Raw genomic sequence first — 25880 nt, 5'->3', positions numbered from 1 at the left:
TTAGCTGATCTGTCAGCCCAGTGCAAGCCTGGAAGATGGGAGTCAGTTCAGAGATCAGAAACTCAAAGATGCACAGAGCAACACACAAGCAAAGAGTCCACCTTGCAAGATCCCACCACCAGTGTGCCAAGGCACACAGCGGGAGGAGACCCAAAGTCAGTTCCACATAGCTCCCTTGCACTGCTGATCTCAATAAAGCTGGGGCTGCTGCATGAGCCACCACAGCGCCCCTCAGGGCCGGTCACAAATCCCAGACTCTTTCCCACTGGAAGTGCAGGGTAGGGTGGCTCTCCTCCCCTTCCCCATGCCACACAGATTAAATGCTTTCTGGGGCTCAACACAATGCCTTAAAGGGAGGAAAAGGGCCCCTGTGTGTGGCTGCTCAGTGCAGACCTCTGGTCCTTTACACTTGGGTGTCACAGGCTTTGGGACAGCCTTTCCTATGGTCAGCACTCTAAGTGTAACACCATGGTTGGGGCCACTATTAAAACTTTGTTTTGCTAGGAAGGCATGGTCCCCTCCTTGTGGGTACCCTGCTCCCCTGTGTCCCTCTGCCCTCCACACCTGGCACTCCTTCCCCTTCCCTCCTCTCCTGGTATGAGATCCCTGCTTTTGGATGTTGGTCCACTCTCCCAAGGGGAGGGAGCTTTGCAGCCTCCAAGCCTCAGGGCTCAGAGCCCTGCACAGGCTTCAGGGGGGACTCCCCATTTCTACACCCCCCCCATCTCTTACCGGGCTCTGAAATATTTCTTCAGTGCTCCTTACCTGCAATATGTCCACTTGGGTATGTTTCTCTGGTTTTTCCAAGCTGGTTATGTAGTATTTTAGGAGTAAATTGAGTGTGTGGCTTGGAGAGGGGGCACTCTGCTGCTTCTCACAGAGCTGCCATCTTCCCTCTCTAAAAAATTTCTTAGCAGACTTTTAGGGGGAGATCAACAGAAACACAATCACAGTGGTAGACTTTAACACCCGTGTCATCATTGGGCAGATCATCAAGAGAAAAAATCAACAGGGAAACAGAGACCTTAAGTGACACACAATATCTAAAGAATTTAATTGACATTTACAGAACATTTCATCCCAAAACAGCAGAATACACATTATTCTCAAGTGCACATGGAATATTTTCAAAAATTAGCCACATGTTAAGGACCAGGGCAAGCCTCTACAAATTCAAGAAGTTTGAAATCATATCAAACATCTTCTTGGATCACAATGCCATGAATATAGAAATCAACCAGTATTAAAAAACTAAAAAATTTTCAAACACATGGAGGCTGAATAGCATATTAGTAAAAAATGAATGGGTTACCCATGAGATCAAGGAAGAAATTAAGCACATCTCGTAAATAAACAAAAATTAACGGACAATCTAAAATCTATGGGACATGGCAAAAGCAGTCCTGAGAGTAACGTTCATAGCATTACAGTCATACCTCAAGAAACAAAAAGCTCTGCTAAACCATCTAACACAACAATGAAAAGAACTAGAGTGAGAACAGCAAGAAAAGCCCAGAGAAAGTAGAAGGAAGACAATAATAAGGATCAGAGCAAAAATCAATGACTTAGAGACTAAAAAAAACAACAACCCAGGAAATCAATGGAAGAAAGAGCTAGTTCTTAGAAAAGTTAAATAAGATTGATGCACTTTTAACTAGACTCACCAAGAAACAAAGAGTACTCAAATAAATAAAATCAGTAATGAAAGAGGGGATATAACCACTGACCTAAGAGAAATACACAAGATCATAAAAAAATTCTAAGAGCAACTATATATGAACAAACTGGACAATGAGGGTGAAATGGACAAATTCCTAGAATCATGCAATCTTCCAAACATGAATCAGGAAGAGTAAAAAACCTGAATAGGCTGATAACAACTAATGAAACTGAAGCAGTAATAAAAAAGTTCCCGGCAAATAAAAGTCCTGGACCAGATGGAGTTACAGTTGAGTTTTACCAAACATTGAAAGAAGAATTAACACCTATTCTCCTCAAACTACTCCAGAAAATTCAATAGGAGAGAAAACCTCCAATCTCTTTATATTAGGCCAGCATCATCCTAATCCCAAAACCAGATAAAGATACTACAGAGAAAGAAAGTTACAGGTCAATATCCCTGATGAACATAGATGCTAAAATCCTCACTAAAATACTAGCAAACCAGATCCAGCAATACATTAAAAAGATCATACACCACGACCAAGTGGGATTTATTCTGGGAATACAAGACTGATATAATATCCACAAATCAATAAATGTGTATATCACATAAACAAAATGAAGGATAAAAATGATGTGATCATATCAATAGATGCAGAAACAGCATTCAACAAAATCCAGCACCCGTTTTTGATAAAAACTCTCAACAAAGTGAGAATAGAGAGATCATACCTAAAACATAATAAAGATGACATATGACAAACCTATAGCCAAGATTATACTCAGTGGTCAAAAGTAAAACCATTTTCCTTAAAAACAAGAACAAGACAGTTATGCCCACTTTCACATCTCTTAAGGTACTGGAAGTCCTTTCCACAGCCATCAGACAGTAAGAAAACATAAAAGGTATCCAAGCTGGAAAGGAGGAAGTAAAACTGTCATTATTTGCAGATGACATGATATTGTACATAGAAAACCTTAAAGACTCTACCAAAGTACTACTAGATTTGATAAAATGAATTTGGCAAGGTGGATGGATGCAATATTAACATCCAGAAATTGATGACATTTTTATACACCAGCAATCAACTCCCAGAAAGAGAAACTAAAAAAACAATATAGTTTGCCATTGCAACTAAAAAAATAAGATACCTAGGAATAAAATTAACCAAAGATGTAAAAGACCTGTACTCGGGAAACTATGGGACACTGAAAAAAGAAACACAGGAAGATATAAACAAGTGTAAGAATAAACCATGCTCATGTATTGGAAGAATTAATATCATTAAAATGTCCATACTACCCAAAGCAATGTCTATATTCAATGCAATTCTTATTAAAATACCAACAACATATTTTACAGACCTAGAACAAATATTCCAAAAATTTATGTAGAATGAAAAAAGACTCCTAATAGCCACTATTATCTTGAGAAAGAAGAACAGAGTGGGAGGGATCACTTTACCAGATATCAAACTGTAGCACAAATCTATTGTAATAAAAACAGCCTGCTATTGGTACAACAACAGACATATAGATCAATGGTACAAGACAGAGACCCCAGAAATAGCCCCATACCATTTTGGTAAGTTCATATTTGTTAAAGGAGGCAAAAGCATACAATGGAATAAAGAAAGTCTCTTCAATAAATGGTCCTAGGGAAATTGGTCAGGTACATGCAAACAAATGAAACTAGACCACCAACTTTCACCATACACAAAAATAAACTCAAAATGGATAAAAGACTTAAATGTAAGTCTCAAAACCACAAAAATCCTGGAAGAAATCATAGGCAGTAAATCTCAGACATCTCACGTTGTGGAATTTTCAGTGATACATCTCCGAAGGCAAGAGAAACAAAGGAAAAAATAAACAATTGTTTGATGGTACTACATCAAACTTAAAAGATTCTGTACAGCCAAAGAAAACAGCTGCAAAATACAAAGGATCCCCACAGTTTGGCAGGACATATTTGCCAACGACGTTTCTGATAAGGGGCTAATTTCCAAAGTGTACAGAGAATTCATACAACTCAACAAGAGAAAGGCAAGCAATACAATTAAAAAATGGTCAAAGGACCTGAATAGACACTTGTTCAATGAGGATATACATATGGCCAAGAGACATGAAAAAATGCTCAACTTTGCTAATCATCAGAGAGATGCAAATTAAAACCACAATTTTGGTATCACTTCACACCTGTCAGAATGGCTGCCATCAACAAATCAACAAACGACATGTGCTGGCGAGGATGTGGAGAAAGGGGTACCCTAGTACACAGCTGGTACACATACTGGTGCATTCCAGTATGGAAACCACTATGGAAAACAGTATGGAGATTGCTCAAAAAATTAAAAATGGAGCTGCCTTTTGACTCAGTGATCCCACTCCTAGGAATATATCCTAAGAATCCTGAAACACTAATCAGAAAGAATATATTCACCCCTATGTTCATAGAAGCACAATTTACAATAGCTAAGATCTGGAAACAGCCCAAGTGCCCATCAGTAGATGAGTGGATAAAAAAGCTGTGGGAAATATACACCATGGAATAGTACACAGCTGTAAAGAAAAAGCATCTCGTACCCTTTGGGACAATATGGATGGACCTGGAGAAAATTATGCTAAGTGAAATAAGCAAGGCAGAGGACGACAAACATTACATGATTTCACTTATATGTGGAATCTAAAGAACTTAATAAACTGATGAACAGAATAGATTCAATGACATGGAAGCATGGAACAGACTGACGAATCTTAGAGGGAAAGTGGGGTGCGTAAGTGGGAAGAGATTAACCAAAGGATTTATATGCATTTATTTGTAACTGAAGGACACAAACAATGGTGTGGTGAGGGACTTGGCAGGTGGGTATGGTGGGGTGAAAAGGGTCAAAGGGCAGATTAAAGGACATCTGTAATATTTTGAACAATAAAAAAAGTAAAAAAAAAAAAATACAGCACTGCCCTCGTCCATGTGGCTCAGTTGGTGAAAGTCATCCTGTGCACTGAAGGGTCATTGGTTTGATTCCCCATCAGGACACATATCCGGGTTGCTGGTTCCTGGTTGGGGTGTGTCCAGGAGGCAGCTGATTTGTTTCTCTCTCCCATCAATGATTGTCTTCCTCTCCCTTTCCCTCTTTCTTCTCTCTCTAAATCCATAAAAATATATAAACAAAGCTGATTGGAAATGTTTCATATATTATCTGCCGAAAATCTTTTGTTGAGAACTATGATGTCAACGTTTTTAGGTCCTTTCTCTTAGAATAAGAAGGTTCAATAGAAATGGATATTCTAAGTGTCTTCATTTGAGATACATATCTAATTTTGTGTATTCTGTGTGACAGATAGAATTGGATGTGTCTGGTGAAATTTTTCTTTGTCACATCTCCCTTTCCCTTTGTCCTTGTTGGTTTGTGAATTAAAATAAATAATTTTACTGCTACTTTGGTGTGGTTTCAGTACAAAGCAGATGAGAATGCTTATGTTCAATTGACTATCTTTAAGTGAGGATGACTCTTTTTAAAAAATTTTATTGAATTAATTTGGGTGACATTGGTTGCTTTTTGTGATAGCATGAAGAGACCTGGAGAGTATTATGCTAAGTGAAATAACCACTCTGAGAAAGACAAATACTATATGGCTTCACTTATGTGTGGATTCTAATGAACAAAATAAACAAACAAAATGGAAACAGATTCATAGATACAGAAAATAGTCTGAGGGCTGTCAGAGGGGAGGGGGATTGGGGTGAAAAATTTGAAGGAATTTATCAATAACAAATAAAAACATATAGAGAAAGATAAGTTTTTAAAAAAATTTCTTATTTTACAATTTCTTGTATGTTTTCTTATAGTTATTTCTTGTGGTTATGTTCTGTTTTCAGTCTGAACCTAGTAAACTTTTTTAGTTTAGTATGTATGCAAATGTCTTTCTTTTGCCAATACTATTATATGATGGTTTAAATTAGTATAAAAATATATATCTGCCTTCATCACTCTTCTATACTTATTATTTTCTTTCTCTGGAACTGCTATTTGGCTTTGGTTGAAGCTTCTAAGTCTGTTATCCAGGTTTCTCAATTTCTCTTTCACTTTGTCAATTTCTTTATCTCCAGTATTTCATTCTGAGTTTGTTCCTCAGAAGCATCTTAAAATTCAGTAATTATTTACTTGGGCATATCCAGTCTAAGGTTTATGCTGCCTTTTGAGATTTCATTTCAGAGTCTATAGTCTTGATTTACATGATTTCTCTCTCTTTTTTTTTAATATCTCCCATTTCTGATTTACATGTCTTTTTTATTTTATAACCTCTTGTTCTTACTTTTCAGAAGCTTATTCCTTTAGGTCTTTCAGAATGTTAAACATTTATTTTAAAGTCATTTTTTCAAATTTCTGTTTTTCTTTGGGTCTTCAACCTCATTGTTGCATTTGTTTACTATTTTTTTTTTAAGGTTTTGTGTTTTTGTTTTGTAGGCTTAGAGTTTTAATTTGCTGCAAGCTTATCATTCATGGGAAAATTCATACTTATTATATCTGTTATACTCATTTCTTTTAGGTCTAGCTAGATTATGTTTTATTTGGTCAGATCCTTAGTTCAAAACATTGTTATGTTGGCAGCTTGGGGCTTTTATTCTATGAGGATAACAAAGGTCCCATTTTTGAGCCAGTGGATGACATGATGGAAGTCTCAGTTGCATAGCTATCTCTGTTACTTCCTACCATCCTGGTAGCACCTCAGTTGTCAATCTCAGCATCCTGTACTCATCATAGCATGTTAACAGTCATTATGTACAGGCAGGAAATTTCTGCTTCACCTCCTAGTTCCTACAGTGATCTATCTTTGCTATCCGCCTACACATTCAATGTTTTAGGAGTATTTTACCCCATTTTATCCCATAGGAGTTGAACTCTTGGCTGCCTCTGCCTGCTTTCTAGTAAGTGAGTGGCTTTAGATCCTTTTGTTGCTAAGTGTTTTTTGTTGTTGTTGTTTCAGCTCTATGGACATGTTTCTCTCTCTCTTTTTTTAAAAAAAAATAACAATTGTTGTTGTGTTTTTATTTTTTTAAAGTATGTTTTATGATTTAGCTATCATTACTATATTCTATATTTTGAGCTGAGGGAGGAAATGTTCTTATGTGAACCTATAGTGCCAGCTTGACATGATGATGCCTTGGATTTCTAGATGAATAGAAAATTTCTCTTCACATAACAATTACTCAGCATTTAGGGTCATATTTGTAAAGAGTGCTCCTTAATTAGATTTCCATGCTTAATATGTGATTATAGATTTTAAGATTCACATATCTGAGTATCACTCTAGAATTAGAAGCAATTAGAAGCCTGAGTCCACTTAGACTGGATCAAGCAGGCAGGTGTTTTTGCATATGAAGGCAGGAACACTGAACTTGCATAAAACTAGGGCCCCAGACTGATGGCAGAGGAACTTTTGTAGGTTTCTTGGGCAGCAGTGCTTACCTCAGCAGGATATCCTGTGACAGATGGGAGGATGAGAGAATAAGAGTCTGAAAAAGTCATGATGCCCAGGTTGATGTTGGAACTTAAAACAAATAGAGAAAATGAATGAGGAAGGAATGAATCTTTGGGTTGAAAACAAGGTTTTTCTTGGTTCCAGAGGGATGATTGGCCTAATGGAGGTTTTGCCATGGTCTTCAGTCATCTCTAAGGTGTGGAAGCATGGTGCCAATGCATTAGAGATAGTGAGAGAGGCTGGTGTGGCACTGATAGTGAAGGGCCAAGTAATAAGACTTGAGGTTGGAGAAATCTTAAAAAAATCTAGTAGACCAAATTCAATAGTTTAGTATTTTCTCATCAGCAGTAAGGAGGTTTTGAATAGTGTTAAGCAAGGGAGTAAAATAATCTGACTGGTATTTTAATGCCCCCCTCTGATTGCTCTGTGAAGACTGGATGAATGCAGCATAAGGGTAGTCAGAGTGAATGTGAGGAGGTAAATAATGCCACTTTGGTAGGGTGGTGTCTGGGGAGACGGAGAGGGAGAAGGAGAGGAGGAGAGGAGAAACAAGAGAGAGAGAAGATGGATTTGAGAGCTATACTAGAGGTAGATTGATATAAATATTGAATAAAATTGTTAACAAGTCTGATGTGGCTGAACTTGTACTTTTGTTTTTAAAAATTTATTATTTATTTGAGAGAGAGAAACATTGATTTGTTGTTCCACTTATTTATGCTTTCATTGATTCTTGTATGTTCCGGGAATCCAACCTGCAACCTTAGTGTATTGGGACAATGCTCTAACCAACTAAGCTACTGACTGGTGCCTGAACTTGCACTTCTGACTGCGCTTCTTTTGCTCTGTTTATTTCCTACCTGTTTTCCTGACTTGTCTCATTTGTCCATATATACTGTTTATATATATATATATATATATATATATATATATATATATATATATATATATATGCGCACTCTTTAATTCCATTCTCCTCCTTTAACCTTTAAGTTTTTGCTTTCTCTCACTGACACAAGGGGTTGGCTGTTTTTGTGCCTGCACTCCTTTATCAATCCCTTTCCATTTTCTTTTTTTTCTGTATCGGTAACCCATTAAGAGCATTCTTCATTTTCAGTGGTCTGTACTGTATCTGCCCCCTCATTCTTTGCTTGCTTTCAAGTGATATTTTTCAGTTTTCAGCCGGAATTAGTTTGAAAAAGAAATTTGCTCTTGGGGAGTGTGTATATTATGCTTGCCAAATATTTGCAAAAAGTATCTCATTGTTATAAGCGGCATTCCAGCTGCATTAACACCAGGCAGGAAGAAGTAAATAATCTTAGAACTCATTCTCTTATTTACTTGAGGAGTGATTTCTTCATGCATTGTGAATGCCTGTTTAGAAATATATAAATGACACAGTTTTTAGAAGCATTTGGGGATCCTGAGCAGTATCCATGTTACAGCAATGCTCCTAGTTATATGCTCAGTGGGGCCTGGAAGCTGAAATTGACATATAAGTTACCTTTCTCTATTTTTGTTCCAGGTCTGCAGATTCTCCATTTTTAGATAAAGTTAGGTTGCTTGAACAAGGTACATTTCGCCTTTCTGATTATATCTCCTGTAACCTAGGGACAAACTACAAATCTTCAGTTACTCCTTAGTATACAGCTTTATCTGTCTGCCTGCAGCCCCAGAGACTACTACTAAGAGTAGCTCTTTGGATGAGAGGCTGGATACCTCAGCATAGCACCAGGGCTCTGAATCACTGTCTGCAGTGTGTGTTTTTTGCTATCTGGGCACTGAGTTGGAAGGCACTGTGAATCAGTGCACTCTTAGAATAGGGCCAGTTGTAAATCAGGCCAGCAGCCTGAAGCAATTGTATGAATGCCACAGGGTGTCTCTCCTTCCCTGATGATTTAGTTCTTGAATTATTGTCTCTAATTGATGGGTCTATGAGTCTCAATCTTTTAATGGTTTTGTTGATTTGCCAAGAACCTCATAGGAGTAAGTAAAAGAATAATTTTAACTATCACCTGTATTCTCATATAAAGATGTTTAGGGACGTATAAGCAATACATATGGATGGGTGACAGCACTCCAGAAGTTTTAGTGTGCTGCAGCTGCAGGTTGGATTTGGCTGTGAACATTGTGGCCAGAATTGATAAATTCAGTGTTTGCATATTGGAGGTCTTGTGCCAGCAATCTCTGCAGAACTCAGATACTTTCAAGTTCTACTTCATGAACCCCTTTCTTGAGCATTTGGATTTTTTGGTGAGAGACAGAAGAGATTTCCAATTTCATTTTAATATCTAATTATTGGGTATGTGAAATATATCAGTTCACTGTGCTAGGTATTGAGGATATGATGATGAATCACATAGATCTGGTCTCTGCCCTCTTGGAGCTCACAATCTAAAAGAGAAGGAATATTTTGAACAAGGAATTTTCAGGTGAGATTAGTGCTATGGAATAAAGCAATCAAAATACATACCTACTTAGTGGGAGGGGGCATGGCAGGCAAACTTTCTTTAAGAAGTGTTGCTCAAGCTTAGAAAGTAAAGATCTATAGCTGTTAGCCATTCTAGTAGTGCAGTAGTGATGAGGATGGGAGGTAGGAGATGGAGAAGAAAATATTTCAGGGAAAAAAGAGGTTGTGTGAAGGTCCTGATTATGGGGAAATTCATGTTCTGTTTTTGGAAGTGAGAGAAGGCCAGTATGACTGGAATTTAGGGAGAGAGGGTTGAGGATATAGAAACAGTATTATGCAGGTCATATGCAGTGTCTTCTTTTTATTAATTTATTTTTAATAATTTTTTTGTTTTTCAGTGACAGATGACATACAGATTATATTGGTTTCAGATGTACAACTCAGTGATCAAACACTATATAACCCAATAATTGATCATCCCAATAAATCTCATACCCATATGACACCATACATAGTTATTAGAATATTATTGACTGTATTCCTTATGCTGTACTTTACATGCATGTGACTATTTTTGTAATCACAAATTTGTACTTCTGCCCTAGCTGGTTTGGCTCACTGGTTAGAGCATTGGCCTGTGGACTGAAGGAACCCCACTGGAGGCAACCAATCAATGTTTTTCTCTCACATCTATGTTTCTCTCTTTCTCTTTCTTTCTCTCTCTCTCTCTCCCCCCCTTCCACTCTCTCTGAAAAGCATGGAAAAAATATCCTCAGGTGAGGATTAAAAAAAAAAGTATTTCTATCCCTTCATCTTTTTTACCCATTCCCCCAACCCCCTTCCCATCTGGCAACCATCAAAATGTTCTCTGTACTTATGAGTCTTTTTCTGTTCTGATTTTTTTTTTTAATTTTGTATTTAGATTCAATTGCTGATAGATAGGTGTTTATTGCCATTTTATTATTCACATTTTTAATCTTTTTTTTTCTTCTTCTTAAAGAAGACCCTTTTACCTTTCTTGTAATACTGGTTTGGTGGTGATGAACTCCTTTAGCTTTTTCTTGTATGTGAAGCTCTTTATATGTCCTTTAATTCTAAATGATAGTTTTGCTGGGTAATCTTGGATGTAGGTCCCTGCTTTTCATCACTTTGAATATTTTATGACAATCCCTTCTGGTCTTAAAATTTCTGTTGAGAAATCAGCTGACAGTCTTATGGGAGCTCCCTTGTAGGTAACTGTCTGCTTTCTACTTACCACTCTTAAGATTCTCTCTTTATCTTTAACTTTTGACATTTCAATTATGATGTGTCTTGGTGTGGGTGTCTTTGGGTTTATCTTGTTTGAAACTGTCTGCACTTCCTAGATTTGTATGACTGTTTCCTTCACCAGGTCAGGGAAGTTTTCTGTCATTATTTTTTCACATAGATTTTCAATTCCTTGCTCTCTCTTCTCCTTCTGGTATTCTGATGATGGGAATGTTTGTACACTTGAAGTTGTCCCAGAGGCTCCTTAAAGTATGCTCTTTGTTTAAATTCTTTTTTTCTTTTTGCTGTTCTGATTGGGTGTTTTCTGCTACCTTATATTCCAAATTTCTTATTTGATCTCTGGCTTCATCTACTCTACTGTGGATCCCCTCTAATTTATTCTTCATTTCAGTTAAGATATTCTTTATTTCTGTCTGGTTCTTTTTTATGTTTCTATCTCCATTCTTATGTTTCCTATCTCCGTTTTAATGTTTTCTGTCTCTTTGTTGTAATTCTTTCTAAGTTCATATCTTCTTCCCCAATGATCATCCTTATAACCAGTGTTTTTCACTCTGCGTCTGGTAGATTGCTTGTCTTCATTTTGTTTGGTTCTTTTTCTATAGTTTTGTCCTGGTCTTTCATTTGAAACATGTTTCTTTGTCTCCTCATTTTGGCTGTCTCCCTGTGTTTGCTTCTATGTATTAGGTAGAGCTGCTACACCTCCCAGGCTTGGTAGAGTGGCCTTATGTAGTAGGTGTTCTGTAGTGTCCAGTGTCACAGCCTCCCTGATCATCTGAGCTAGGCACTGCAGGTGTGCCCCCTGGGTGGGCTGTGTACACACTCCTGTCATAGTTGAGCCTTGATTGCTGTTGGGACCTCAGTGGGAATGTTTTGCCACCAAGCTGATTGGTTGCAAGGGCTGGCTAGAACCACCATGGAGGATCAGCCGTGGATGGACCCAGCCCATGGAGCAGGACTTCCTTCAGTGGGGCTCTGGTGTCCGCTGAGTCTGCCCCTTGTGTTTGTCACTTTTGTGGGTGATTGGGTGATGCTTTAATGTGATCTGAAACTGTCCACTGTGTGAGCTGGCTCTGGGGTCTCTTGGTAGGTCTGTTGCCACCTGTGCCCTGCCTGAGGTCACCTGGCATGAGCTACAAAATGATCTGCAGATGGCTGCTACTTGTGCTGTGCTTAGGTGTGCCCAGGACAGGTCAAGCTGTGAACCAACGATGGCTACTGTTATTGCCAGGCCTGAGGCCACTTAGTTTGAAGTATGGGACATGCCAAAGGCAGATGCTGCTTGTTTGAGAGATTTTAGGAAAGTCTGAAACATGAGCCAAGACAGCCTTTTGTATTGAAAAGCCACCAAAAATCACTTAGTTGGTCCTGCAAGTTGGGTGGGGTGGGCTCTCAAGGAATCAGCAAGGGGAGGCTATGGTGTTATCCAGGTTTATGGAGACTCAGATATGGTGCCCACTTATCAGCTCTGTGGGGAAGAATTCAGCAAAGGAACAATGGCCTCTGTCAGCAGTTTTGTCTGGGAGAAAGCTGCCCCTCTAAACTTTGCCATGAAACCAGACAATTCATTTCCTCTCTATTTGTCCAAGATGCCTTTTGAGCTGCTGCCCCAGTGCTGGAAATCAGAGCGAGTGAGTCTGAATAAGTCCATGTGCAGGCCCTTTAAGAGGAAAGCCTGTGACTCCAAAAGCTTTGCTCTCACTCAGTCACAATCCCTGTTGGTTTTTACAGCCAGAAGTTATGGGGACTTCTCTTCTTAGCACTGAAACCCTGGGCTGGGGGTTCTGATGTGGGGCTGAGACCTCTCACTCCTTATGGGAACCTCCAGAGCCAAGATATCTCTTCTTATTTTTAACTACCACATGTGAGTGTGGGACCAGCCTGTTCCATGTTTCTGCATCTCCTGCCAGTCTCCATGTGGCTTTTTCTTTATATCTTTAGTTGTAGGACTTCTGTTCAGCTAGATTTCAGGTGGTTCTGAATTATAGTTGTTCTATAGTTTAGTTGTAATTGTAATGTGGTTGTGGGAGGTTCTGAGTACCACATTTACCTACATTATCATTTTGAATTGAAGCTCACACAATGTCTTATAGGCCATACAAACTTTGGAACCTATTCTAAGGTCATAGAGAAGTTACTGAAGTGCTTTAACGAGGGAGTGACATAGTCAAAATTGCATTTTTCAAAGATAATTCTGGCAACAGAAAATAAGTTGGCTTTCAAGGAAGTCAAACTTAGATATGGAGTGAGAATTAAGTAATGGAGAGATATGATGGGAGATGAGAGATCATAATGATGACTCAGGCTGTGGTGGTTCCAGACTGTGATGGAGAAGAGTGAGTGGAGTACGGAGATATTTAGAAGATATTTAGATCATAGAGAACTGATCAAGAGGAAGTATAACATATCTGCCTCATAGAGTTGTTGTGAGGTTTAATAAACATGAAGTTCTTAGAATAGTGTGTGATACAGACTAGGTTTTTTCAATTTTAAGAAGCACATTTTTGTGGGGAGCCGGCGGGACTCCCCCCGGGAGGACCCGCCGGGCGAGGTGCTGCCCAGGGAGAAAGACCCGGGAGGCCCGCTTGCCCTAGTGCCATCAAGAGAGAAATCTCTGAGGCATTGACCCGAGTGGTGGGCAGCGGTGCTAGCACTCGCCCTGCTCCCCCCGCTCCCCCTCCATCCGAGGGACAGGGAACGGTTTGCATTCAGTGTCCCAGCTATCAATTTGCAGAGACCCATGCAACGGTATCAGTGGAAAATGCTTCCCCAGGGAGATGTGGATGAGTTAGTGGCCCCAGGCACAGAGGAGCTGCCTGGGTGAGCTGCAGAGGTGCCCTCCTGCTCCCTGACCCAGTCCTTGAGGCACCAAAGCAACACTAAATTCTAGAAAGGCTAATTAGGAAGCTGGCCCCGGCCTGAAGGGTTAAAGGATAGTTAAACCACATACCAAGCCAAGGACTCTATCCTCCCCAAAAGTTCCCATTAGAAGCCGAGATAAGAATACTTTCCAAGGCCTGAGCTCCTGCAGGAGGCAGGGTGTTTACTCTGAAAAGGCATTCGTAGGGCCTTGAAGGAATTACTTAGTATCGGGCTAAGGGAAGAAATGTGGGGCAGGGTGCTATTCAGCACAATCAACAGTGCCTGTATATATTGAGCGGAGAAAATAAACTCGGGGCTGGCAGCTGGCAACAGGAATGAACTGCAGCCCTCCCGATCCCATCCTGTCTCTTGTCTTTCTTTTCCAATCCTCACCCCCTCAATCAGGTTCCCGTTCGACTGCCGGCAGGCTCCGGCACATTTTCTCTCCACATTTTAAAATTTTGAAATCAGGATGAGTCCTACCTATCAATGACATACTATTATTTATTTGGCAGCACTTCTACTTTTTTAGTGGTATATAAAATATTGTTGTGTCTTAAAATGGATGGAATCTTATATTGGGTGAAGTATGATACTATTTGCTGCTAACATTATTATTTTACCATTATTATTATTCTGAGAAAATATAATGGGAGATAAACTCATGCACATAAAAATAACTAATACAAAACCACTTACAATAAGGGCTGCAACAGAGTTACAGAAAAAATACAATGGAAATATACCTACCTGCTGGAAAAATCTGATTTTTATAAGGAGGGTGCCTCTTACATGTGAGGTAGAATCCCTTCTATGTCCACCACAGGGCTGGGTCCAGAGTGGAAATGAGTATAAAGATTGGACTATGAGAGATTTAAGTTCCTTTCAGAGTTCATCAGTTCACCTGTACTTGTGAATACACAGCAAGATAAGTAGTATGATTTATGAGTGTTTCTTGTAGAGATGGAATATCTCTTAATCCAGAAAGAAGGTTAACCCTATTATTTATGCAACTTCTTTACACACTAAGCATGACTCCAATTTGTTTTACAAGAATTTAATCCCCAAAACCCCTTAAGTAAATGATGGTATGACCAATTCACCTCTGAGAAATCTGAGGCACTGCAAGTTCAAGGTCATACAACAGTACTCTGATTTGGGATTTGAACCTCAGTTTGTATGACTTCAAGATATTTCTCTTACAGCATGCTGTATCCTATGGTGCCAGTTTTTGACTTAAGGGAGATAATTTGATTTGTTTTAGAATGCCCTTAAAGAATACTAACTCCTCATTCCTCAGCCAATATTTGTTGATTACTTACATGCCAGGCACTATGTAGGAGCAGGAGATACAGACCTGAACTAAATAGAAAAGGGGTCTTGCATTTGTGGAATTTAGAATCCAGTAGGGGAAGATTTATTATATGATTTTTAAATTTTTAATTTATTTATTGAGAGAGAGAAGAAGGGGGAGGGAGAGAGAGACATTGATTTGTTCTACTTATTTATACATTCATTGGTTGATTCTTGTATGTGCCTTGACTGGGGAATGAACCTGCAACCTTGGTGTAGCAGGTCAGCACTCTAACCAACTGAGCTACTCAGCCAGGGCTAGACTATGTAATTTTTAATTTAATAAATAAATACTTGGAAATTATGAGATGTACTATGAAGAAAATACACAAGGTTCTGTGATAGGAGATAGCAGGGAACACCTAATTTAGACAGGGCAACTTGAGATAGCGCCTCTAAGAAGATACTACTTAATTTGAATTTAAAGGATGAAAAGAAGTCTGCATTGCAAGCAAAGTGAGGAAGAGCTTTCTGGGCCTATGTATGCCTTCTGAGACAGGAACAAGCATGTTTTGTTTAAGAAGAAAAGCAAACTATGGGGATAGAGTAAGAATAGAAAAGTAGATAGGAGCAGATCTCTGGTTATAAAAGTAAAATCAGAAGCAATTTAAAGGGCTTGATTGTACTGTATTGGAGAACCTGGCAGTCAGTACTTAGCCAATTGATCCAATTTAACATCAGAACATAAAAAATCATGTATTTCCTAATGTGATGCATTAAGAAGTACACAAAATTGCTTATGTGTTGTTATTGCCAAAAACCCAGAACCCCGGTATAATCATAAGAAAACATTAGACATACTCAAATTGTGAAACATTCTATGAAATAACTGGTCTTTTCTCTTCAAAACTGTCAGTGCCTTGAAAAATAAAGGAAGGCTGGGGAAATATTAAAGATTAAAAGAGAATAAAGACATGAAAAGTAAATGTAATGTATGATCCTAGATTGGATTCTGGACTGGGAAAAAATGACTATAAAGGGCAGTATTAGAACAATTGGTGAAATTTTAATATGGACGCTAGATAACCATATATCAATGATAAATTTTTTGGTTTTGATAATTGTTCATAAGTTGTTATATATGATTATAATATTGTTCTTTAGGAAGTACACAATAAAACAATGTGGCAAATGTTAACTATTGGTGAATCTGGACAAAGGGGCATGTTTTATTCTTGGAACTTGTTTTAAAGTTATAAATTATTTCAAAAGCAAAAGCAAAAGCAAAGAAAAAATAGAGGAGGCAGCCTCAGTATCATACCAGCATGGGCAAATTAAAAGCCTTATTAGAGTAGTTTAGATGAATGATAAAGATACTTTGTACCAAGAAGTTTGTTGGTAGTGATGGTGATAACTGTGGCAACAGAATGAGAGGCGAGCAAGGGGAAGACAGAATTGGACTGAATTAGGATATCATTTAGAAATAAAATGGACATGGCATGCTGATGGTGTAGATATGGTAGGTAATGTAGAATGAATTGAGGGATTGGTATTACAAGAGGCAATGATGCACAAAGTTTAAATTCCTGCTGTCATTTGTGATTGTTGACCATGGACAAGAAACTGAGCCTCTTTCTAAGACTTAGTTGCTAATATATAAAATGGGGATAGTGCTATTTATCTATAGCAGTGTGGCAAGATTAAAATTATATTGGCAAAGCATCAGTGTGTTAATAGTCATTAAATCTAGAGATGCTGTGAGAAAAAGCATTTAAATTTTACCATTAAGTGTGATGTTTTCTATAGGTTTTTTTTGTGGATACATTTTATCAGATTAAATAAGTTTCTTTTGATTTCATGTTTGCTAATAGTTTTTATAAATAAATTGTCATTATATAAAAAACAATGGGCTTATTGTGGTGATCACTTTGTAAGGTATATAAATGTTGAATCACTATGTTGTAAACCTGAAACTAATATAATAAAATAGATATTGCATACAAAGTATTTGATAAAATTTCTCAATTGAGATGATAGGAATTTTCTCCTTAACTTATTATTGTGAATTATATTGATTTTTTAAACATTAAACAAAGCTTGCATTCCTGGAATAAACCCAACTGGGTTGTGATGTATTATTCTTTTCATATACTGTTGGATTTGGCTACCTAATGTTTTAAGTTTTTGCATCTATGTTCATTATATGTTTGGGCCTGTAAAACTTTCTTTTGTCCCGGTAAAATTTTAGTGTGCAGGAACTTTTGGCCTTAGAAAAATACTTTATTCTGTTAAAATAGCTGTGTTATATCTTCATTAGATGTTTGGTAGAAGATGGTGAAGTCACCTAGGACTTATATTTTTAAAAGTTATTTTTAAAAAATGAGATATAATTGGAAAATAATATTGTCTGAATTTAAGGTATACAATTTGATGTTTTGATACATATATATATTTAGAAATGTTTACCACAAAAAGGTTCATAAATCCTTCACCTCACAAAATCACCATTTTGTTGTTGTTATGGTGACAACCTTAAAGCTCTGCTTTCATAGCAACATTCAAGTATACAATACAGTATAATTAACTATAGTCACCATGGTGTTCCTTAGGTCCCCCTAACATATTCATTTTATAGCTGAAAGTTTGTACACTTTGACCAACATTTCCCTATTTTCCTGCTCTTGCCTCTGAGCAACAACCATTTTATTCTCTGTTTCTATGAATTCAATGTTTTTAAATTAAAAAAAAAAAAATCTTTATTGATTTCAGAGACAGGAAAGGAGAGGGAGAGAGAGAAATAGAAACATCAATGATGAGAGAGTCGTTGATCGGCTGCAGCCTGCAACCTGGGCATGTGCCCTGACCGGGAATCGAACCCCAATCGCCTGGATCCTAGGTCGACGCTCAACTGCTGAGCCATGCCCGGCCGGGCTCAATGTTTTTAGATTCCAATATAAGTGAGATCATACAGTATTTGTCTTTATCTTACTTCACTTAGCATAATGCCCTCAAGGTCCACCCACATTGTCACAAATGGCAGAATTTCCTTCTTTTTATGGCTGAAAAATATCCCACTGTATATATATACCACATTTTTTTAACCATTCATATGTTGACGGACACTTAAGTTGCTTCCATGTCTTGGCTGTTATGTATAATGCTGCAATGAACATGAGGTTGCTGATAGCTCTTTGAGACAGTGATTTTATTTCCATGGGACAAATACCTAGAAGTAGGATTACTGGATTACATGGTAGTTCTATTTTTCATTTTTTTGCAGGAGGGCTTCCATACTGTTTTCAATAGTAGCTGAAACAATTTACATTCTCACTAACAGTGTACCCAGGTTCCCTTTTCTCCACATCTTTGTTCTCTTGTTTTTTGATGATAGCCATTCTAACAAATGTGAGATGATGACTCATTGTTCTATATATGTGCATTTCTCTGATAATTACAGATTTATAATTGCCTGATAAAATACTTTTAAATTTTTTCTTTTATTGTTCAAGATCTTACATATGTCCTCTATTTTCCAAATTGACCCCTTTGACCCTGCACCCATCCTCCACTCCAGTCCCCCACCACATTATTTATGTGTCTTTGGGTTATACATATATGCATATAAATTCTATGGTTAATCTCTCCCCACCTTACTTTCCCTCTGAGATTCCTCTGTTACATGCTTCCACATCACTGAACCTATTTTGTTCGTCAGTTTATTAAGTTCCGTAGATTCCATGTGAGATCATGTGATGTTTCTCTTACTCTGCTTGGCTTATTTTGCTTAGCATAATATTCTCCAGGACCATCCATACTGTCCAAAAGGGTATGAGATCCTCCTTCTTTACAGCTGCATACTATATTTCCTGGTGTAAATATCCCATAGCTATTTTATCCACTCTTCTACTGATGGGTGCTTGGGCTATTTCCAGATCTTAGCTATAGTAAATTGCGCTGCTGTGAACATAGGGGTGTTTATATTCTTTCTGATTAGTGTTTCATAATTCTGAAGATATATTCCTAGAATGGGATTACTGGGTCAAAAGGCAGTTACATTTTTAATTTTTTGAGGAACCTCCATACTGTTTTCCATAGTGGCTGCACCAGTCTGCATTCCCACCAGCAGTGTACCAGGGTTCCCCTTTCTCCACATCCTCACCAGCATATGTCATTTATTGTTTTGTTGATGGTAGACATTCTGACAGGAGAGAAGTGATTCCTCATTGTGATTTTAATTTGCATTTCTCTGATGATTAGGGATGTTGAGCATTTTTTTATATGTCTCTTGGCCATTGGTATAGCCTCATTGGAATAGTGTCTATTCAGGACCTTTGACCATTTTTTAATTGGATTGTTTGTCTACCTGTTGTTGAGTTGTATGTGTTCTTTGCACACTTTGGAAATTAACCCCTTATCAGATAAATCCTTGGCAAATATGTTCTCCCATATCGTGGGTTTCCTTTGTATTTTGAGTCTGATTTCTTTTGCTGTACAGAAGCTTTTTAGTTTGATGTAGTCCCATTTGTTAACATTTTCTTTTGTTTCTCTTGCCCTAGGAGATGTATCAGTGAAAATTACACTATGTGAGATATCTGTGACTTTCCTGCCTGTATTTTCTTCAAGGATTTTTATGGTTTCATGACTTACATTTAAGTCTTTTATCCATTTTGAGTTTATTTTTGTTTATGGTGAAAATTGGTGCTCTAGTTTCATTTTTTTTTTTTTTTTTTTTTGGATGTAACTGTCCAGTTTTCCCAGCACCATTTATTGAAGGGACTATCCATTGTATGTTCTTGCCTCCTTTGTTAAAAATTAACTGACTGTAATGGTGTGGATCTATTTCAGGGGTTCTGGTGTGTTCTATTGATCTGTATGTCTATTGTTGTACCAATACCAGGCTGTTTTCATTACAATGGCTTTGTAGTATAGTTTGGTATCTGGTAAAGTGATCCCTCTCACTCTATTCTTCTTTCTCAAGATGGCTGTGACTAACTGGAGACTTATAGTTTCATATAAATTTTTGGAATATTTGTACTATCTCTGTGAAAATAGGCTGTTGGTATTTTAATAAGAATTGCATTGAATCTATAAATTGCTTTGGGTAGTATGGAAATTTTGATGATATTAATTCTTCCAATCCATAAACATGGTCTATTCTTCCACTTGTTTATATCTTCCTCAATTTCTTTTTTCCATGTCCTGTAGTTTTCTGAGTACAGCTCTTTACACCTTTGGTTAAGTTTATTTTAAAGTATCTTATTGTTTTAGTTGCAATAGTAAATGGTATTTTTTTAAATTTTTGTTTTAGATTCTCCTTCTGAGAGTTCGTTGCTGGTCTGTAAAAATGCCATCAATTTCTGGATGTTAATTTTGTATCCAGCTACCTTCCAGAATTTTTTTTTTACCAAATCTGATAGTATTTTGATGGAGTCTTTAAGGTTTTCTATATACAACATCATGTCATCTGCAAATAATGACAATTTTACATCCCTCTTTACAATTTTGATAACTTTTTGCTTTGTTCCTGTCTGATGGCTGTGGCAAGGACTTCCCGTACCATGTTGAAGAAGATTGGTGAAAGCAGATATCCCTGTCTTGTTCTTGTTTTTAAGTGAAATTGTTTTAGTTTCTCACCATTGAGTGTGATATTGGCTGTAGGTTTGTGATATGTAGTCTTTATTATGTTGAGGTATGTTACATCAATTCCCACATTGCTGAGAGTTTTTACTGCAAATGTGTGCTAGATTTTGTGTAATGCTTTTTCTTGCATCTATTAATATGATCATATGACTTTTATCCTTTATTTTGCTTATGTGATAAATCACATTTATTGATATGTGAATATTATACCAGCGTTGTATCCCTAGACTACATCCCACTTGGTCCTGGTGTATGATCTTTTTAATATATTGCTGAATCTGGTTTGGTAGTATTTTAGTGAGGATTTTAGCATCTATGTTCATCAGGGATATTGGCCTATAATTTTCTTTCTTTGTAGTGTCTTTATCTGATTTTGCGATTGAGACAAAATGCTGGCCTCATAAAAGAGCTTTGGAGTTTTCCCTCCCATTGAATTTTTGGAATAGTTTGAGGAGATTAGGTGTTAATTTTTCTTTGAAAATTTGGTAAAACTTGGCTGTAAATCCATCTGGTCCTGAAGTTTGGTTTGCTGGGAGCTTTTGATTACTGCTTCAATTTCATTAGTTGTTATCAGCTTAGTAAGGTTTTCTGATTCTTCCTGATTCAGCTTTCGAAGATTGCAAGCTTCTAGGATTTTGTCCATTTCACCCAGTTTGTCCAGGTTGTTGGCATATAGTTGCTCAGTGTTTTCTTACTGTGTTTTGTAGTTCTGTTGGGCCTGTTGTTATATCACCTCTTTCATTTCTGATTTTATTTATTTGGGTCCTCTCTATTTGTTTTTTGGTGAGTATGGCTGAAGGCTCATCCTTGTTTTTTATAGTTTCAAAGAACCCGCTTTTGGTTTCATTGATATTTTTTCTATTATTTTTTTAGTCATTATAATATTAATTTCAGTTCTGATCTCTACTATTTCCTTCCTTCTACTTCCTCGGGGATTTTTTTCCTTTCTTTTTTTTTTTTTAATGTGTCTTTATTGATTTCAGAGAGAGGGAAGGAGAGGGAGAGAGAGAGATAGAAACATCAATCATGAGAGAGCCATTGATTGGCTGCCTCCTGCATGCCCCTGACTGGGGATTGAGCCCACAACCCGGCCATGTGCCCTGACCAGGAATCAAACCTCGATCGCCAGGATCCTAGGTCGACGCTCAACTGCTGAGCTACGACCAGCTGAGCTCGGGGCTTTTCTTGTTGTTCTCTTTCTTATTCTTTTAGTTGTTGTATTAGGTGGTTTATTAGAGCTTTTTCTTGTTTCTTGAAGTAAGCCTGTACTGTTATGAACTTTCCTCTCTGGAATGCTTTTTCTGTGTCCCATAGATTTTCGGTTGTTGTGTGTTGATTTTCGTTTTTTCCAGGAAGTATTTGATCTCTTCCTTGAACTCATTGGCACCCCTTTCACTGTTTTAATAACATGCTATTTAGCCTCCATGCGTTTGAATATTTTTGAGTTTTCTAGTTTTATGATATTGTGATCTGGGAAGATGCTTGATATGATTTCAATATTCTTGAATTTGTACTGACTGCACTATGTGGTCTATTTTTGAGAATGTTCCATGTGTACCTGAGAAGAATGTGTATTCTCCTGCTTTGGGATGAAATGTTCTGTAAATGTCAAATAAATCCTTTAGGTCCAGTATGTCATTAAAAGTGTCCGTATCCTTGTTGATTTTTTTTCTTAATGATCTGTACAGTGATGACAGTGGGGTATTAAAGTCTCCCATCTGATTGTGTTGCTGTCTATCTCACCCTTCAAGTCCACCAAGAAGTTTTTATATATTTATGATGTCTCATTTTGACTGTGTATATATTTATAAGGGTTATTTCCTTGTGTTGGATCAATCCCTTTAGTATTATATAGTGAGCATCTTTGTCTCTTTTTATGGTCATTATTTTGAAATCTATTTGTCCAGAAATAAGTATTGCTACTCCTCCTTTTTTCCCCAGTTGCATCTAATATTTTTTTCCATCTCTTCACTCTCAGCCTATGTGAATCTTTTGCTCTCAGGTGGGTCTCCTGTAGACAGCATATATTTAAGTCCTATATTCGTTTTCATTCAGCTACACTATGATTTTTTGTTGGAGCATTTATTCCATTTACATTTAAGGTTACTATTGATATATAATTATTTAATGCTATTTTCCCACTTTAGGCTGATGTACCTTTTTCTCAATATTTCTTTTTTCTCTCAATATTTCTCTCAATATTTCTTCAATTTTTCTCTTTAAAGCAGTCCCTTTAACATTTCTTTCAGTGCTCTTTTGGTGGTACTGAACTCCTTTAGCCTTCTTTTGTCTGGGAAACTCTTTATTTCACCTTCAATTTTAAATGATAGCCTTGCTGGATAAAGCAACCTTGGTTGCATATTCTTGCTTTTCATTACTTTGAGAACTTCATGCCACTCCCTTGTTGCCTGAAGTGTTTCTGTTGAGAAATCTGCTGTCAGCCTTATGGGGGTTCCTTTGTAGGTCATTGCTTGTATCTCTACTGCAGCCCTTAATATTCTTTTCTTGTCCTTAACATTTGCCATTTTATTTATGATGTGACTTGAAGTGGGTCTCTTAGGGTTCTTCTTGCTTGGAACCCCCATGTGCTTTCTGAAATTGTGGCTTATTCCTTCACCAGCTTGGGAAGTTTTCTGTCATTATTTCCTCCACCAAGTTCTCTATCCCTTGCTCACTTTCCTCCCCCTCTGGTTTCCCTATGGTAGAAATGTTGTTCTGCTTCATGTTGTCCCAAAGCTTCCTTAGACTGTCCTCATACTTTATAAGTGCTTTTTCTTTTTGCTGTTCTGACTGAGTGTTTTTTTCTACTTTATTTTATAAGTCACTGTTCTATCCTCTGCTTCATTGAGCCAGCTTTTAATTTTTTCCAGCATATTCTTTATATCAGATATAGTGTTTTTCATTTCTGTCTCATTCTTATTGATGATATCTAGGTCTATTTTCATGTTTTCACTAAGTTCCTGGACTTTTTCATCAAGTGTTTTGTTGTTCTCATTGATTTCCTTGAGCATATTTATAACCATTACTTTGAACTCTATTTCTGAGAACTTGTTGAACTCCATCTCCTCAAGGTCTTTTGCTGGAGATTTTTCTTTTTCTTTAGTTTGAGGGTTGTTTCTTTGTCTCCCCATTTTAGTGACTCTTACTTTTTGTGTCTGTATGTTATATATATTTGCTGTTTTCCAGTCTTGTGGGTTGGAAGTTTTTTGTGTATGTCCAGTGAATCCCAGCGGTGTGTTGGCCTTATACTTCTGAGCTATTTGCTCTCAGCATGTCTTTTTTGTCGGTGTCCCTTTTGTGAGTTATTTGGGCTCTCTTGTCGTGATTGAGTCCATATTTTTGTTGACCTGTTCTTGGGGGGACTTTCCCCTCAGGTTGTCTAACTCTGTGGCTCAATCCTAATCATGTTGCATGAGCTGTTGTACAGGTGCTGGCAAGAAAAAACAAAGTACAAACAAACTGCCAGGAAACAAGTAGTATCTTACAAATATCCTGACTATGAAAGTGAAAACATCTCAAAGGAAAGTAGGATTGGGAGAACAAAATGAGAACACAAATGCTAAAACAAAAAATGAAACAAAAAACCCCACACAAAATAAACAACAAAAACAAACTAAAAAAGAGAAAAAAAGAAAAAGAAAAGGATATTATTCCTAATAATGGAGAAAAATAAAAAATTAATGATATTAAAATAAAATAAAACTTAAAAAATAGAGAAGGTACTGGGAGATAAAAGTGGCAGAGAAAAGATTCTGAAAGATGGACAAGGAAAAAATTATGGGTAAAGCATAGGAAAAAAAAAAATAGTTGAAAAAATAAAAATAAAATATAGAGACAAACAGAAAGAAACAAAGAAACAAAAAGACAGGAAAACAGAGAATAAAGGAGGAGAAAAAGAAAAGAAAGAAAAAAGTTATGTCAATGGAATAGCAAGAGAGAGAGTTAAAGCAAGGGCAGGTAGGGAGTCCAATAAGAGATATGGGGGAAAAATAGAGAAAAAGCACTAAACTTTTTGGTTATAATGATAATATGCCAGCAATTAAACAGAGAATTTCAAGAAAATCTTGATAATTGAACAAAAAACAAAACAAAATAAAACAAGCTAAGCAAAATACATTGTAAAAATTTTAATTAAAATATTTAAAAATTAAAAACAAGAAACTTAAAAGGAAATTTTTTTCTTTTTTCTTTCTTTTTTTTTTTTTTTTTTAAAGAAAAGTCAATCAAATGAGTTTTGTCCGGGCAGCTTATGTTGTTTTAGACTCACTGTTTTCTATTCTGATTTTGGTTCTCCTGTGAGATATTTTTGTATCAGCCAATGTCAGGGGCTGTCTAGGTTTGGCTCTGGTGTCCTTAGGTAGTTGGCTGGTATGAGGCTCTCTGTGGACCACCTTCACTTGTCAGCTATTTTGCACCTTCTTTTTGGTGGCCTTTACTTACTCCAGAGTCTTCTGAAGAGTCTTTAGGTTGCAGGATGGCTAGTGTAGCTCTGAATATTGCTCCCCTTACTTAGAGGTTTTACTGTCAGGCACTCATGGCGTGAAGTTAGTCTCTGCTTTAAAGCCAACTCCTCAGTCTCTACCCTATCTTCCAATTCTAGTTCCCCATCCAATGGCCTGGTGCAGTGTCAAGAACCAGCTTGAAAGACGAACAAACCTGAGTTCAAGTGGTGGGAATTAGAGACAAACACAGTTATGGGATCAGGAGGGCTGCCCTCCAATGAGGTGCAGCCTCAAATGGCTTCAACGCCTTTATTATATAGTGAGTAACAAACAACTGGTAAGGAAGTGAGGGTGATACAAAGTAGTTCTTTCATGGCTGCACAAACACAATTTCAGCGTAAACATCCTGCCTCCTGCATGAGCTCAGACCTTTGTAACTTTCTTAACTTCGGCTCCCCACAGGAACCTGTGGGGAGGGTTGAGTCTTGGCTCCAGAGCCTCAGGCTACGTGGACCATGTCCAGACACGTAGCGGGCTCTAAATATCAAGGGTCATTGTGGGGAGGGTCGAATCCCTGACTCCAGACCCTCAGGTGGCGTGGACCATGTCCAGACACGTTACTGGCTCCCAACAGTGCAGGTTCAGACTGAATTCAGTCTGTTACCTTTTATCTATGGGTAGTTTCAGCAGCCTGGGCTCAGAGGGTTCAATTTAAAAAAAAATTCTGGTGATCACTTTGCCAGCCTAATCCCCAGAATGGGTTTTAAGCTTTTTCTCCAGTTCTCAAACTATAGTCCCCGAGAGTCTTATTCTTGTATTGTCAT

At 37.5% G+C, this 25880-nt stretch overlaps 1 protein-coding gene across 3 annotated transcripts in view; it reads left to right on the top strand.

Moving 5' to 3' along the window:
- Positions 1-25880, top strand: part of GABRA3 (gamma-aminobutyric acid type A receptor subunit alpha3) — a 369596-nt gene that overhangs the window by 31345 nt on the left and 312371 nt on the right. The gene's annotated exons all lie outside the window — the stretch shown is intronic.

The sequence above is a fragment of the Miniopterus natalensis genome, chromosome X (genome assembly GCF_054644295.1).
Source record: "Miniopterus natalensis isolate mMinNat1 chromosome X, mMinNat1.hap1, whole genome shotgun sequence".
NCBI lineage: Eukaryota > Metazoa > Chordata > Mammalia > Chiroptera > Miniopteridae > Miniopterus > Miniopterus natalensis.
The sequence above is the reverse complement of the archived record's forward strand: the minus strand, read 5'-3'. Positions and strand labels throughout refer to the sequence as shown.